Raw genomic sequence first — 15,045 nt, forward strand, 5'->3', positions numbered from 1 at the left:
GGCCCTGAAAAGGATATAGAGTAAGATTCCATATGGACTCTTCAGGTGCTCACAACTCAGTAACTGAACAGAGCCATTAGCAAGATGAATTTGTCATCAATTGTTAAGAGGTATAAGGAAAATTGAACTGGGTAAGCAATCTTACTTTATTTTATTAATTGGATATTTAAAAAATTCGTCACTGAATTTGAGGTTCTGTGACAAAGTCAACAGGATGTGTCCCTTGATTCCATTAAGGTCAGATTACCCCTTGGTTGAAGGCATGATGCATGCTGATTGCAGAGCCCTGGCATTTGCAGGCTGAGAAATCATCCTTTCTCTTTTCACTCCCTTGCTAGGACAATGCTGTGCAGCCCACAGAATCAGCAGGGGGTGGAAGCACAATCACCCTCCGGTAATGGGAACTGCGGAAATTCAAGGACTGTCTTCTCTGAATGGTTTGACAAGTTCCCATTCGCCTGGCTAATTGTGTCAGTCTGCTCCCCTTTTTCTTCCACGGGGCTGGGACTTAGCAGTGTTAGCTTGAGTGTTAGTTTGCGTGTAAGTGGTCCCCTGCTGCAGGAATGCACCCTGGATGGGATCCCCCACCCCATCACTGCAGTCTGGAGAGTACCCAAGAGCCTTGTCTGCTGTCCCTGGGAGTGCTCGGTAGCATGACTTCGAATAGGAGATTTCACATTTGTTTCTGGACCTTCTAGGCAAAGCCGTGTCAAGTTTGTGTTGGCTTAGGGAGATGGCCAGAACAAGACTGAAGAACTTGAGGAGGCTAATGGAGCTGGGAGGACAAGCTAGGTGATTCCTTGAGCTTCCTCAGTCACTGGTGACTTACCACCAACAGTCCAGTCCATCTTGTATGACTGCCCCTTCCCCCCCAATGAGTGCAGCACAGTCCCTTTCAAGCCATTGCACCTGAAGCCAGACCCAGTGCCTACCTATGCTATAGGCCATAGGTTATCGATGCAGAATGGAAATTAAGCTACAGTGTTCATGGCTCCCAGCACTAACAAGACATCAGTCAGCTCTACTGTATGAACTTTTCCCATGAAGGAGAAAGTAATTACTTGTGAATTAAGTCTTGAGGCAACTGGGAGTCCTCTTATCCCTGATAATCTCTTGCTCTGGACTCGTTTCTGTAATGTGCAAAGCTCTTTGGCCCCCAACCTCTCCTTTTCTTTTTAGGAAGAGACGGAATTAAGGTTGGTTAAGGCATCTGAGCCAGCCTTGGGGATTGAGGCAAGAGAAATGAACACTCAGTTTCTGGGCACAGTATCCCCAGGATTGTTTGCAGGGTGACTTCTGGTTAGCAGAGAACATTTGGGAAAGGCAGAGACAGTCCCTATAGTTTTGGAGGTCAGAGGTCTAGGGGCAGGCACTGGTGCCCTGCTTTTAGAGTAGGGGGTCTTCAGGGTATCTGTGAGGTGTTCCTACTTGTCACTTTCTTTGGATTTATAGCTTATCCTGGTTGGGGGTAAGGCAATGAATGACAGCGAGCCCCTGGAGAGGTAGGAGGCAGAGTATCCCTGTCACCTGCATGGTCTCCTCCTTGGAAATATAGACATTCAGAGAAGGAAAAAGGGAAGGGCTGTTATAACAAGTACCACAGACTAGGTGGCTTAAACGACAGAAATCTCTTATTTCACAGTTCTGGAGCTAAATACAGTCACATTTGGAAGTACTTGGGGGGGAATTAGGAATTTCAACATATGAATTTTGGAGGGAAGAGGGGAAATTAAGCTACGGTGTTCATGGCTCCCAGCAGTAACAAAGACCTCAGTCAGCTCTCCTGTATCCGTGTTCTGTGTCCACATGGGAGAGGCTGCAATTCATTCAGCCCGTAACCGAAGGGAACTGGTATTCTACCAGGTTCAAGTTTAATTTTATAACTTCTGATGAACCCTGATTGTCTTATCAGGGTTCTCTCTCTCTCTCTCTCTCTTTTTTTTTTTTTAAGACTTCTTTATTTATTTGAGGGGGCAGGAAGGGGCTGAGGGAGAGGGAGAGAGAAACCCAAGCAGACTCTGCACTGAGAGTGGAACCTGACACAGGGCTCGATCTCATGACTCCAGGATCATGACCTGAGCTGAAAACAAGAGTCAGACACTCAACTGACTGTACCACCCAGGGGTCCCGCCTTATCAGGGTTCTTGTTTTGATCCATTTGAAAATGGATCCAAGCCATGAGAAGATATTTTTGAGGGTGTTTGTGTATGTGCATAAGAAAGGTTTGAATGAATTTAACACAAGCCAGAGGACCAGAATGATTATCACAGATGAAATTTTCATATCCAGTTGTGCCCTTCATCCACTTCCACAACGCACATTACTGATGCTCTAGGAAGAGGGATAGAGTCACGACTTGGGACAGAGGAACTGAGTGTCTTCTCATCCTGAGGTTTCCCAATGAGGCAAATTTTGAGATCTTTGTATTAGCACCCTACTTTCAGCCTGTTTGGGGCTGGCTTCTACAACCCACGGAAATGTCTTCTGTTTCAGAGGCAATGGACTGTTTATATACTAAAAAGAACAAGCTTTTTTTTTTTTTTTAAGATTTTTATTTATTTGACAGAGACAGCCAGCGAGAGAGGGAACACAAGGCAGGGGGAGTGGGAAAAGGAGACGCAGGCTCCCAGCAGAGCAGGACCCTGGGATCATGCCCTGAGCCGAAGGCAGATGCTTAATGACTGAGCCACCCAGGCGCCCCAAAAAAGGAACAATCTTAACAGTGTTCATTTTGTTTTGATCTACAAAAAACCTCTTGCTTTCGAAATCAGTCTTAAAAAACATCCAGGAGGAACTCAAGGCTAAATTCTATTTTTCTAAAACCACTTTTGTCGGTTGAAGGACATATTCCCAGTTAACTGAACACAAAAGTGGTAATGAAGTTCAGCTCAGCCAATTGTTAACAATCCGGGATGACAGCAAATCCTCCCAGCTGAGCAGTTTGTGCGGAACAAAGTGGCCTAAATCCTCTATGGCTCTTGACTTCTGCTTGCAATTCCCTTGTCAGTGTGCAAAGATGGTGGTTTTCCATCAGCTTCCTGCGGACGTCTTTTGATGACTCACACCGGGCCACTTCGTGAACTCAGGTGTGTGGCGGCCTCGCCCCTTCGCACCACCTGCTCTTTTGCACGCTGTACAGGTGAAACCCATAGTGGAGCGCGGCTCTCGAGTTCTCTTGCAACTATTACATTGTCTGGCTGGGGAGGTGCTGTGTGCTGCTCGGGACCCACGTGTCCACACAGAAGACTTGTTCCCTTATGTGCCTGTCTAGAAATGAAAAGCTGAGGGATGGCAAGCCAGTTAGGGGGAAGATGTGCTTTTCTAGCTGCCTCCATCAGGGTATCTTATCTGTAGGGATAGAATATAGTGTCCTAGGACTGCAGTTTCTCAGACGTCTTGCCATCAGCTGTTTTAGATAGAAGCTTGTTATCACCGGGTAGAGGGAGTCAAGGATGACACTTGATAAGCTTTAGGCACCCGGATATGAAGCATTACAGAGCACACTGGCCATGTAGTGGGGATATTCGAATCTCACTTCAGCTTTAAACGTGAAGAACATTAATTAAGATTGTGGGGGAGATTTACCTAACCCTTAGGGAAGAGAAACTTAGACTTTGGTTTTCTTCCTGCTGCTACTGATGCCGAAACTAGGATTTATACAATTAATTGGTTCCTTGTGGAGTAGCGCTTCTGACTCTCACATACTGTTCTTACTAAATAAAGTTAATGCTTAAAAAATCAGACTTGTCACATTGCACATATTCAATAATTGTTGAGTTAATTACATAGAAGATCATTCCAGAATAAACACAATGTGGTATATACTAGCAATGGAATATTATTCCACCATAAAAAGAAGTGGAATTCTGGTACAGGGTGCAACGTGCATGGACCTTGAAAACATTACACTAAGTTAAATAAAGGCACAAATGGGCAAATAATACATGATTCCACTTATGTGAGGTACCTCAAATAGGCAAACTCATAGTGCCAGAAAGTAGAATAGTGGTTACCAAGGGTTGTAGGGGGTGGGGGAGGTGGGTGATGGGGACTCATTGTTTAATGGTACAGAGATTCTGTTTGGGATGATGAAAAAATTCTGGAAATGGATGGTGGTGATGGTTGCACGACATCGTGAATTTACTTAATGCCACAGAGTTGCACATGTAAAAATAGTAGATTTTATGTATATTTTACCATAATAAACATTTTTTAAAAATTGATTCTAATGCAGGAAGGGTATATAAGACTTCTACAAATGCTAACATATAAAAATTAAACCTTACCTTTCTCAGACATATATTACGTGAACTTAGAAACATGTCTGAGGGCAGTTTTGCTGTGGTTCTGGCCCCCTGATCAGCAATAGAGAAAACCTCTACTCCAGGCAATTACCGGGGGCCATAGCCCCAGGCAGTGTAGCCCACTTCCCACCCAGCTTTTCGTTGGGAGAAATACTATTTCTGGGAAATATCTCAAAGGATATAGGGTTCATTCATTGTTTCAGAAATTCTAATTTTTTAAATATTATTATATTATGTTAGTCACCATATAGTACATCCCTGGTTTTTGATGTAAAGTTCGATGATTCATTAGTTGCATATAACACCCAGTGCAGCATGCAATACGTGCCCTCCTTACTATCCATCACCAGCCTATCCCATTCCCCCACCCCCTCCCCTCTGAAGCCCTCAGTTTGTTTCTCAGAGTCCATAGAGATAATGCTAAGTGAAATAAGTCAAGCAGAGAAAGACAATTATCATATGATTTCTCTCATCAATGGAACATAAGAACTAGGAAGATCGGTAGAAGAAAGAGATAAAGAAAGGGAGGGTAATCAGAAGGGGGAATGAAGCAGAAATTCTAATTTTTATCCCTGGATCGAGCCAGATCAGAGTGCTATGTGCTTGGGGTTCTTTTTGGCCTTGCTAAATCACTCCAGTGACTTGTGCTCTGGCATTCTCTCTCCCATTGAGGGATGCAGGAAGAAGCATTATAGCAGACTCTCTACTATAGATAGTTGGGGGCACTTCTAATTAATTGCTTTCCCTCCTGACCCTTCAGTGTGGATGATAAAGGACACTATAAGAATTTACCCAAGGAAGGAAAGGTTAACACCTTGGGAGAAATTTCTTAACAAGGAAAAACTAACACTCTTGAAGTGTGTACATTATACTTTATCTTAGAGTCAGTGTGATTGTGCCTCTTCGTTGCTTTGGCCACTAGGGTGCTCAGAACCTAATTTGTGAACCACATCAAATAATAGTTTAATACCTTACAAAATACATTTCTGTGGACTATTCCTCATGCTCTAGCCTCTTTTTTGTGTTGTCTTTTTCACATCATATACATATTTTATAAGTTAATGCATTCTTTCTTGAAGTTAGATGGTGTATTAGGGTTCTCCAGATAATCCCGACCAATGGGGGGTGTGTGTGTGTGTGTGTCTAGTGATGGATCAACAGCTAGAGATTGATCGATTTTTAAATAATTGCATCCTGTAATTATGGAGGCTGGAAGTCTAAAATTTACAGGGCAGGCCAGCAGGATGGAGACCAAGCAAAGAGTTGATATCACAGTCTTGAGTCCAAAACCTCCACTGGGACAGAATTCCCTCTTCCTAAGGGAACCTCAGCCTTTTCTCTCTTTTTTTTTTATAATAATATTTTTTTATTATATTATGTTAGTCCCCATACAGTACATCCCTGGTTTCTGATGTAAAGTTCGATGATTCATTAGTTGCATATAACACCCAGTGCACCATGCAATACGTGCCCTCCTTACTACCCATCACCGGCCTATCCCGTTCCCCCACTCCCCTCCCCTCTGAAGCCCTCAGTTTGTTTCCCAGAGTCCATAGTCTCTCATGCTTCATTCCCCCTTCTGATTACCCCCCTTTCTTTATCCCTTTCTTTTCCTACCAATCTTCCTACTTCTTATGTTCCACAGATGAGAGAAACCATATGATAAGGCTTCAGCTGGTGGGATGAGGCCCACGCACGATGTGAGGGATAATCTGCTTTACTCAAAGTCTACTGATTTAAATGTTAATCACAACTAAAAAATACCTCTACAACAATATCTAGACCTCTGTTTGACCAAACAACCAGGCACCAGAGCCCAGCCAAGTTGATTAAGCACAAAATTAACCATCACAGATTAGGGCTATAAATAAACAATAGAATTTCCTTAAAATGGGCCCTCATTGTGGTCTTTCCCATGTGCTGCTTTGAGTGCATGTTCAAGAAGTTTGCATTTCCCTCCCACCCCCTCATCTTGGTTCAGGTCTCATGTTGTCATCGTTTCATCAGCTGGTAGGGCTGTCTTCCAAAGCAGGGTTGGTTACACGGCATAGAGTGTTCATTGTGTGCGGATGTGTTGAGTGTGTGAATGTGCGAATGCTCTGACCTGCCAGCGTACCCTGGTATATGTAAGTGTTACACAGAGTTCTGCCAGCTCCTTGGTAAACAGCCATTTTTGTCGAGGGATGTGATGAGGTATATGATTTCACCAATTATTACCATTCCCAATTAGACGGGCCCCAGGTGTGTGTTCATAAAACGTTAGCTCACTCTCTGCAGCTTGAACGGCCCCAGCTGACTTGATTCCAGGGATTTCATGCATTTGATTTTGTTCAATTGATTATGTTGCTGCTGTTGTCGTCTGAAAGGTCTTCAAACATCCGCAGATCTGCTTTTCGCTAGAAAACATTCCAGTTGTTGAGGAATGTAACTCCTCGCCCGCAGTCGTTCTTACCTTATCTTTTTATCTTTGGTAGGCTGGTTACTTTGTGTGAGCAGAGACCTCATCACTGAGGTCAGTCAGAGAGAGGAGCCTGACCACCGCGCTCTCTCTTGAGGTAAGGATGGAAGCGATTACGGACTTTGGCTTTTCGTTTGGGAGCTCTGGGTTAGGTGATCGGGGATCCGGCCAGACTCTGGAAATCTTGGGACTCTGTCCTTTGCCTGTCTTCTGGGTGATTTGCCAGAATTTCTAGCCCGTCCTAACCGTGTGCTGCTCGCTGTGGTCCTGGGATTTGGCAGGCAGATTTCGGCTTGATTCCTATTTCTGGTGAACCCAAGGAGGAAGTCCCCATGCCCAGGGAATGATTAGTGGTTGAAAGACTCCTCTGTTTCCCACATAATACGCTAATTTGGTCAGTTACAAGAGAACATTCCAGAGTTACTATCCCGGTGACAGGGCAGGACTATGTGGGGGATAGGGAATGATGCTCAGAAGTGTCTAGATCAAAGGAAACACATTGCAAAGTCTACTTAGGAAGTGCAAGCACTCATTATTGAGCATTTGTAATTATAGGACATTTAAATGTTAAGGATTAGAAAATTTTTCCTGATCCAAAATAGGATGAAAGTGTTCCTCCACCAGAGAAGAGACAACAGCATCTATTTGGGCGTGTTTAAAGTTGTATGTTTTACCGATGACTGCTTTTTACTTCATGTGGGCTTTCCCGTTTTCGATGTGATGCTTAATACATATGTTGACCACATTCAGTTGTCGGACCCGTCTCTATTTTCTCAGTGAAAAAACTGAATCTGAGGTCTGGTTTTCTCTGGTCAGGCTGCCACGGCTAGGGAATGTCTTTTTTCAGGCCTCAGGTACCTGAACCTGGTCTGCTGAGGAGTCTTCCTCCTGGTGTGGGCTTTTGGCTCCCGGCCCAGAAGCCCTCTGCTTTGCAAACAGACCTCCCACCTTGCATCTAATGGGTGAGAGAGGCAGCCTCCAAAGGAAGTTGTCTGAGATTGTGAGCTGATGGAGCCAGAAATCTTCTTGTTTCTTGTTGAAAGAGCAGATAGAATTATTAGCACCCATGTTTGTTCAAGATAATTACAAGTTTCAAGCACAAAGCAGAATTCTGTAGAATATCTACTGAGATGGTTTACTGCTTGCCTTTTTTTTTTTTTTTTTAAAGGATGACATTGTGTTCTCCTAATTAGGCCCAAGAAAACAAGTAGGAATCTGTATGTTATCACCATTTCCCTCCAGGCATATTGGGTGGTGTGCAAGCTGTTACTTCAACTGAAGAGTCTATTATTAAGAAACCCAGAGAGTATGAAGATCAGAGAAGAGACGGTCCAGCAATGAGATGCATGGAGAGCATTGGGCTATCTTCCAAAGCAAGGAAACTTAATGCCTTTTTAGTTACAGTGTTAAACACAGTGCTAGGAACATCCTAATACTGATAATCATAATAATGATGATAACAATGGCAATAAAAAATAATAACTGTGGTATTAGCCATCTCTATCACCATCATCATGACAACTAGCATTTGTTGGCTCCTGCTTTCTGCCAGGCACTAGACTAAACATTTTGTTTGCATTATTCTCAATCTGCATGGCGTTCCTATGAAGAAGGTCCTATTCCTATCCACCTTTTAGGGTTGAGGAAACAGGTTTAAAGATTGATTTGTTTGAGAGAGAGAGAGTACATGCGTATGCATGCAAGTTGTGCAAAAGCGGGGCAGGGGCAGAGGGAAAGACTCTTAGGCAGACTCCCCAGTGAGCACAGAGCCCAATGAGGGGCTTGATCTCTCAACACTGAGATTAGAACCTGAGCCAAAATCAAGAGTTAGACGCTTTACCAACCGAGCCACCCAGGTAATCCAAGGAAACTGAGGTTTAAAGAAAGTAGGTAAGTTGCCCAAAGTTGGCAAATCAGCCAAGCCAAAAGTGGCAGATCAGGAATATGACTGACTGAACAGCACAGAACAGGGGCCATGCGTGGTGAGGCTTTGACTCACGTGCAGATATGCAGGGCTGGCCCTCCACTTGACTTTCATGCTTGTCCCTGTACACATGCCCTTTGCCCTCTGACCACCATTGACATTGTGTCTCTTCTGCATCGAGGTAGCCAAAACATTAAAAAATATATAAGTAGTTCAAGAATGTTAAAGAATATTTGGCCTGTGGGGAACAGCAGAAAGAATGAAGAATAAAACTTACCGAGTGTTAAAAAATGCCAACTTTATAGTCATGAACACGTTAGTGTGTTTTGCTACTATTTTTACCTTTGTGTAGTGTGTTCACATAGTTACTACATATTTAAGTTTTGAAATTTAAATCTAACATAACTATTTTCTTGTGCCATCTCAGTAGATATTCTACAGCCTGTTTTAATGGCTGCTTGAGCACTCAAGCGTGTATGGTTAGAGGGCTCTTAAGTTTATTCCACAAGAAGTCGTATCCTTGAATTGCTCCCATGTGATGAGGGCAGAGTTGTTTTTGTGTTTTTGTGTGTGTGTTTTTTTTTTTAAGATTTATTTATTTATTTCAGAGAGAGAGAGAGTGCATGTGCGTGTGTGCGTGTGTTGGGGGAGGGGCAGAGGGAAAGAGACTCTCTGGAGACTACACCCCCCCAAATGCAGAGCTTGATCCCATAACTCTGAGATCCTGACCTGTGCTGAAATCAAGAGTTGGAGGCCTAACCGAGTGAGCCACCCAGGCACCCCAAGTGCAGAGTTTCTGCTCACTGTATTGGATGGTCAGTGTCTGTCTACTGCCGGATGGGTTGGAATTCTGGAGTGTTTATGCCCCCTCGCATTGTAAACACCTTGTATCTTGAGAAGGGTCTCCATGGGGTTGATGGAAGTCCTGCTGGCCTGGAGCCCTGAAGACCCAGATTTGGCTCTACTTTGAAACCAGTTGTTGAGTCCTTGGGTAAATTATTCCATTTTAGCATCTTCATCTGGGTGGACCAGTTATATCTATTTAGCTCTGTAATTCCATGAAAACAGGAGTTTTCTGAACCCTCTTAGTTTATAACCTAATCAGTTCCAATTGATGCAGCACTTTGGGTTGGGCTCAGCTGGGTTACTCTGACTTGCTTCAAGAAGGGAATTTTGTTTTTTAAGATGACCAGACCTGTAAGCTCTTGGAACATGAAATGTCTTGACTACTTTTATGTAAACTTCACTATCTTCATTCCTCTGCTTTCCTCCCCCCACCCCAACTTTCTCATGCCTAGATACCCACAATGCTTTATGGCACGAAGTATGTGCTCAACAAATACGGGATGAATAAACAAATAACGTGGACAGACGAATGCTGCTGGTCTTCCCTAAGAACATTTAGCACTAGGGATCATCCAGCTTATCAGATTAATAAGATTGTTTTCATGTCATTTTCATTTAGGTGGCTTTGATTTTAATAGACAGGAACATAAGCTTCCAAAGTTTCTCATAATGTATTTTAGAGTGATTTTCCTACAAAGTTCATTATCCATTCTTCCCACCTGTTACAGATGATAGAATACTGGTCTATGGAACTTGGTATTTTTTCCCTTTGTATTGTGGGTTGAGAGAGAGGTTTTTGCTTAGGTCACAGCAAAATCAAAGCTTGGAATGTAATCATTCTCTTGCTGTGACCAACAGAAAAAAATGAAGATGTTCTGGGCTCCCTGCTTTCTTGGAGGCACATAGCTGGACCATGGGGATCACATGGTTGGTTCTGGCTGGCCCTCTCTGATTCTCACTTGGTAATGTGGGCCTTGAATTGGTTTGCTCTTGCCTTGAAGGCATCTACCTATTTCATTGTGCAATATTTAAGACACATGGTATAAAGCTACTTCCGAGGAAGCCAAATCTTGCCACTTTGGGCCTTGGATTGTATCCACAAATGGACTAAAAGGAACAAAATCCTGTTTCCAAACCACCCCCCTCTGCAAAGACCTAATTTGGCACCTACCTTGGCACAGAAAGCTTGCCTCTATCTCCCCAGATTTGATTATTAGTCAGCCTTAGGTTTTCCCAAGTTAATAGGCTGACTGTGGTGGCCTTAGTGGCCCTAGGTGGGCGGGATGAGAGCTTGGAGTACCATGTGGAGTTGGCAAGCCTGCTGACAGACAGACAAGTGGCCTGGTTTCCTATGTATGCTTGTGTTGGATATGCTGTTGGTAATAAAGCCTCATTTGTCTGGGGCTCTGTATCAGTTATCTATTGCATAATAAGAAACCACCAGAAACTCAGTGGCTCAAAACAACAACCATTTTATTTGCTCATGATTCTTAGGGTCAGCAATTTGGGTGGGGCTCTGCTGGTCTTGCCTGGGGTCCCCCACACCGCCATACTCAGCTGCTGCCTGTGAGGGAGGTGAAAATAGACTTCACCTCCTAATGGAATAGCTGCAAAGAATTCATGGCCATGTAAAATTTATCCTAGGTTCTTAACTTTGATACAAAAGCAATCTGAAATTAATTTATATTATAATCATTTTGTCTTAAACCATCCTGGAGCAGGGATGGTATTGTCAGCCCATCTGAGAGAGTTCTGGAAAGTGGAGGTCTGCTGTGTAACATGCTCAAGAATATAATAATAATAATAATAATAATAATAATAATAATAAAGATAGCAATAATAGCAGCAAATGTTAATATTGTTCTTACTAATGCCAAGCACTGTTTTAAGTCCTTTACAGGTCATAACACACTTGGTCATTACACAGTCTTATGAATAAGTAGTGTTTTTATCCCCATTTTATAGGTGAGAAAACCAAGGCACAGAGAGGTTAAGTAACTTCCACCAATGCCATAAAGCTACTAAGTGGCAGAACTGGGATTCCACCCAGGCTGACTGGCTCCAGAGTCAGCATTAACCCCAAGTGCTTCTCAGGTTAATGGAAGTGAAATCTTCCTGACTCATGGCAGAGTTCTCTCTTGGACCACATAATTTTTCTAGAGGCAGGGGGATTGGCTCTTTGGAGAAGGACACAGCCTTTCTGGGTATACCCATGTGGCCAAAAATGGATCTGGTTACATTGTAGGAGACCCTAACTGGAGATAATAAAGACACTGGTGATCCCTTGGACCAGAGAGTAAGTCTGAGTGTGTATGTGTGGAGGTGTCTGGTAATGATCATGGTCATGGTGTCATGGTGTCTGCTCATTTTCTGGGGAGACATTTGAAGAATGAGAATATTTAATTATGTTCTCCCTAGCCTTTCAGGTAGTCTTTTGTTCTTGGCTTCAGGTACTCAGAGAGCCTAAGCTCAAAAGAAAAGAATGGATTTAGCTTCTTGTTTCACGATGACTGCAGGGAAAGGGTGGGCTCACAGCTGCTTTTATATAGTATTTGTGGTACTACATTCAGTCCAGTCTCCGGGCAGTCCCAGGTGGCATAAGGAAAGTGACAAATTTCACTAATATTTATAAGGTTACCCTTGTCACCATGGATGACGTGGCCCATGGCCCCTTCCTTAGTCTGACAGCTGTGGAACACGTTTAGGGGCCAGGACACACAGTTAGCACTAGAAAGGGGCAGAGACTCCCAGTCTAAGACTTGAGGGCAGTTATTCTAGCCATCTAGCATCTTCTCTCCATCAAATCTCATTGCTGCCTCTGGGCTCCGCAAATAGCCTCCTCCTTCTGAGGTCCTCGTCCTCCTACTCAGACTCAGGTTAGCATCAAGGATGATCCGCTTGCTGGGGGTATTTGCCACAACTTCTGCGTATGTGAGAAACTCCATGTTTGCCCTAAGATGGATTCCAGCTAGAATCTAAGCTGGAATATGGGCAGTCGAAACAGGCACAGCCCCACCAGGTAGGGCAGAGCACCGGGTAGGGACGAGAGAGAGGCTGCTACTGGCTGCCCTCCCCTTCCCACACCAGGAACTTCCCGGAAGGCCAGATCTCTTGATTGTCAAGCAAGAAATCCTAGCAATGCTTTCCTCATACCGGTGGAGACTGTTACCTTTATAATCTTTTCCTTCGGCTAGTCTTAAGGAGTTTATAATCCTGTGCTGCGTTGAGTACTTGTTCCTTTTTGGATACTTGCTTGCTTTTTTTCTGATTTGAACCAGCTGGGACAGTTTATCCCCTAGCGTAGAAATGAAAACCTGACAGGCAGGTCTCTACAGCAGACATTTACAAAACAGTGCCTTACTGTGCGCCTTTGCAGCTGAATCCTTGAGCCTGCCTTTATGACAGAGTGAGCGAACAGAACACAGGCAGGAAGCTTCTTTTGTTTCCAAGGCCTCTGGGGCTGTTTTTTCCTGGCTATAAACTTAATTGCTTCCTGGGATGGATCTGGCCAGCAGACCAGTGCCCCTTTAGCTCCCACCCGTTTGGCCAGCCAGGTCTACCACAGCCTGCACTTTTGTTTTTCTGTAGGCTTGCTTGAGGAACAGTAGTTTTCCTTTGGCTCTGGCAGACATTGCCTATGTTGGGGGACTGGCGGTACCCAGGAGTAGGATGTGAGTGTGGGGGACGGAGGACGTGGTGAGAGGCAGCTGGGCCTTCTGCGCCTGTGGTGTATGAGAGGAACCTTGAAAAGTGGTTCATCACAGGGGCCTTGAGTGCCTGCAAAAGTCCGTGTGTTTCCTGAAGGGGGTTTGAGTCACCTTATCCCCACAGAGGCCATTTCAGACCTGGTGTTTACCTGAATCCACTGCAGTTTTGACTCACCCTAGGATTGCTGGGTTTCATTGTCTCCGGTTGTCATTGATTTTATGACCAGTGTTGTAGGAAGACAATACCTGCAAGTTGGTGTGAGCCCCTCCTTTTTTCCCCCCCAGCAGTGAAGAGGATTGCTTAATAATAAACACAGAAAGGGAGTTTTAAAAAAAAAGAGAAGAAAGGACTTTGCTCTCGGCTGGCTCTTGGCAAGGAAGTGTGAGCTGAAGGCATTTTAAATGGTCAGAATGCATGGTTACCCACTTGCACATGCGTCCCTAAGCTTCTAACCCATGGCCCCAGGCACTTCAACAACTTTCTTACCATCCTCAGTGGCTTTTTCTGGAAAGGTTGTTATTAGCAATCCAACTAAAGCATGGCTTTTCAAATGTAATCTGAAGCAGCTCTTGAAATTTCATCTTCAAGAAGTCTTTCTAGAATAGACATGAAAACTTCCTCAATGTCTAAACATGGCAAGCCATGCACGATTCTCCTGTTTTCACCAGGATCACTTTCCATATTTATCATGTGAACATCGAGTCCCATCTGCTTATGAGCCGGTTCCCCCCCCCTTCTCCAAATATGGATAACTGCTAAGAAAAGAAGGGCTAAGAAAGATGGTTACTCCAATGCAGCGGATCTGCATGAGCCGCCCAATGTGGTGCCACCAGATGGAGGATGAACCAAGGCGTGGGGACAATGACCTTACCCGCAGCGGGGGCTTGATCACAGGCGCCTTGCTTCTCTCCTGCTATTAACTTCAGGGTATACTCTGATCAGGCGTGTGGTCAAGCCTTTTCGCTTAAGTTTTCTTTGTAGCCTCAGCAATACATTCAATCAGATTATTACCAAAATTACACATAGCATAAACCTTTTTAGCTGTTATCCACAGGAACTCTAAAATAAGGGAATAATGTAGTGATCGACCATCTATTAAATCACTTCATTTTTTGTCTTTCTTTAGTAGCATTTCCTTTCAAATAAATCATATTTTTATTTTTTATTGAAATATGTTTGACATAAACATTGTATAAATTGAAGGTACATAAGAGGTTGATGCATTTATATATTGTAATATCACCATTGTAGCGATAGCATCTCTACTGTGTCACATAATTACCATTTCTTTTTAGTGGTTGGATTAAGATTCAGTCCTTTAGCAAGTTTGATTATGATATGATACTGTCTATATTCGCTCTACTGTGCGTTGCATTGGCTCCCCAGGACTTACTTCTCTTCTAGTTGCAAGTAACCGTATTTTAACATCTCTCTCCCCAAAGGGTAAATTAGAGTAATGCAACATAGAAAATAGTGGGGAGATGCAGATTAATTAGGCAATGAGAATCCCTGATGCATTTATGGATTTACTCCCGAGATTGGTTATACTCCGAAAGGGACAGATTTTCTGTTTTCCAGTCTTTCAAATAAACGGCCATGCTAGAGGCTGTTGGGTGTCAGCATGTGTATTCGCCCTGTTAGAATAAGGCATTGTATTAGTTTTATATGAAGGATTCCTAAAATAACCAAGGCAGTGACCAAGAGCACAGAGCCAGGTGGTGTTTCTATAGGACTTTTCTCCACAAAGGTTACAAATGTCCTCTCTGCCACCTCTACCCTAGCTCCTTGGTAAGGGAGAGGCTGGA

General features: G+C 43.7%; 1 protein-coding gene across 4 annotated transcripts in view; it reads left to right on the forward strand.

Moving 5' to 3' along the window:
• Nucleotides 1–15,045, forward strand: part of LYPD6B (LY6/PLAUR domain containing 6B) — a 159,918-nt gene that overhangs the window by 101,265 nt on the left and 43,608 nt on the right. For 3 of the 4 annotated variants that reach the window (XM_034654553.1, XM_011230483.3, XM_034654554.1), the window contains exon 2: nt 6,779–6,859. The gene's annotated coding sequence lies outside the window, so the exon portion shown is untranslated. Of the gene's footprint in view, nt 1–3,066; nt 3,087–6,778; nt 6,860–15,045 lie in introns of those variants that run through there. The other variant, XM_019804355.2, reaches the window with a different exon arrangement.

Source organism: Ailuropoda melanoleuca, chromosome 2 (genome assembly GCF_002007445.2).
Source record: "Ailuropoda melanoleuca isolate Jingjing chromosome 2, ASM200744v2, whole genome shotgun sequence".
NCBI classification, from domain to species: Eukaryota; Metazoa; Chordata; class Mammalia; order Carnivora; family Ursidae; genus Ailuropoda; species Ailuropoda melanoleuca.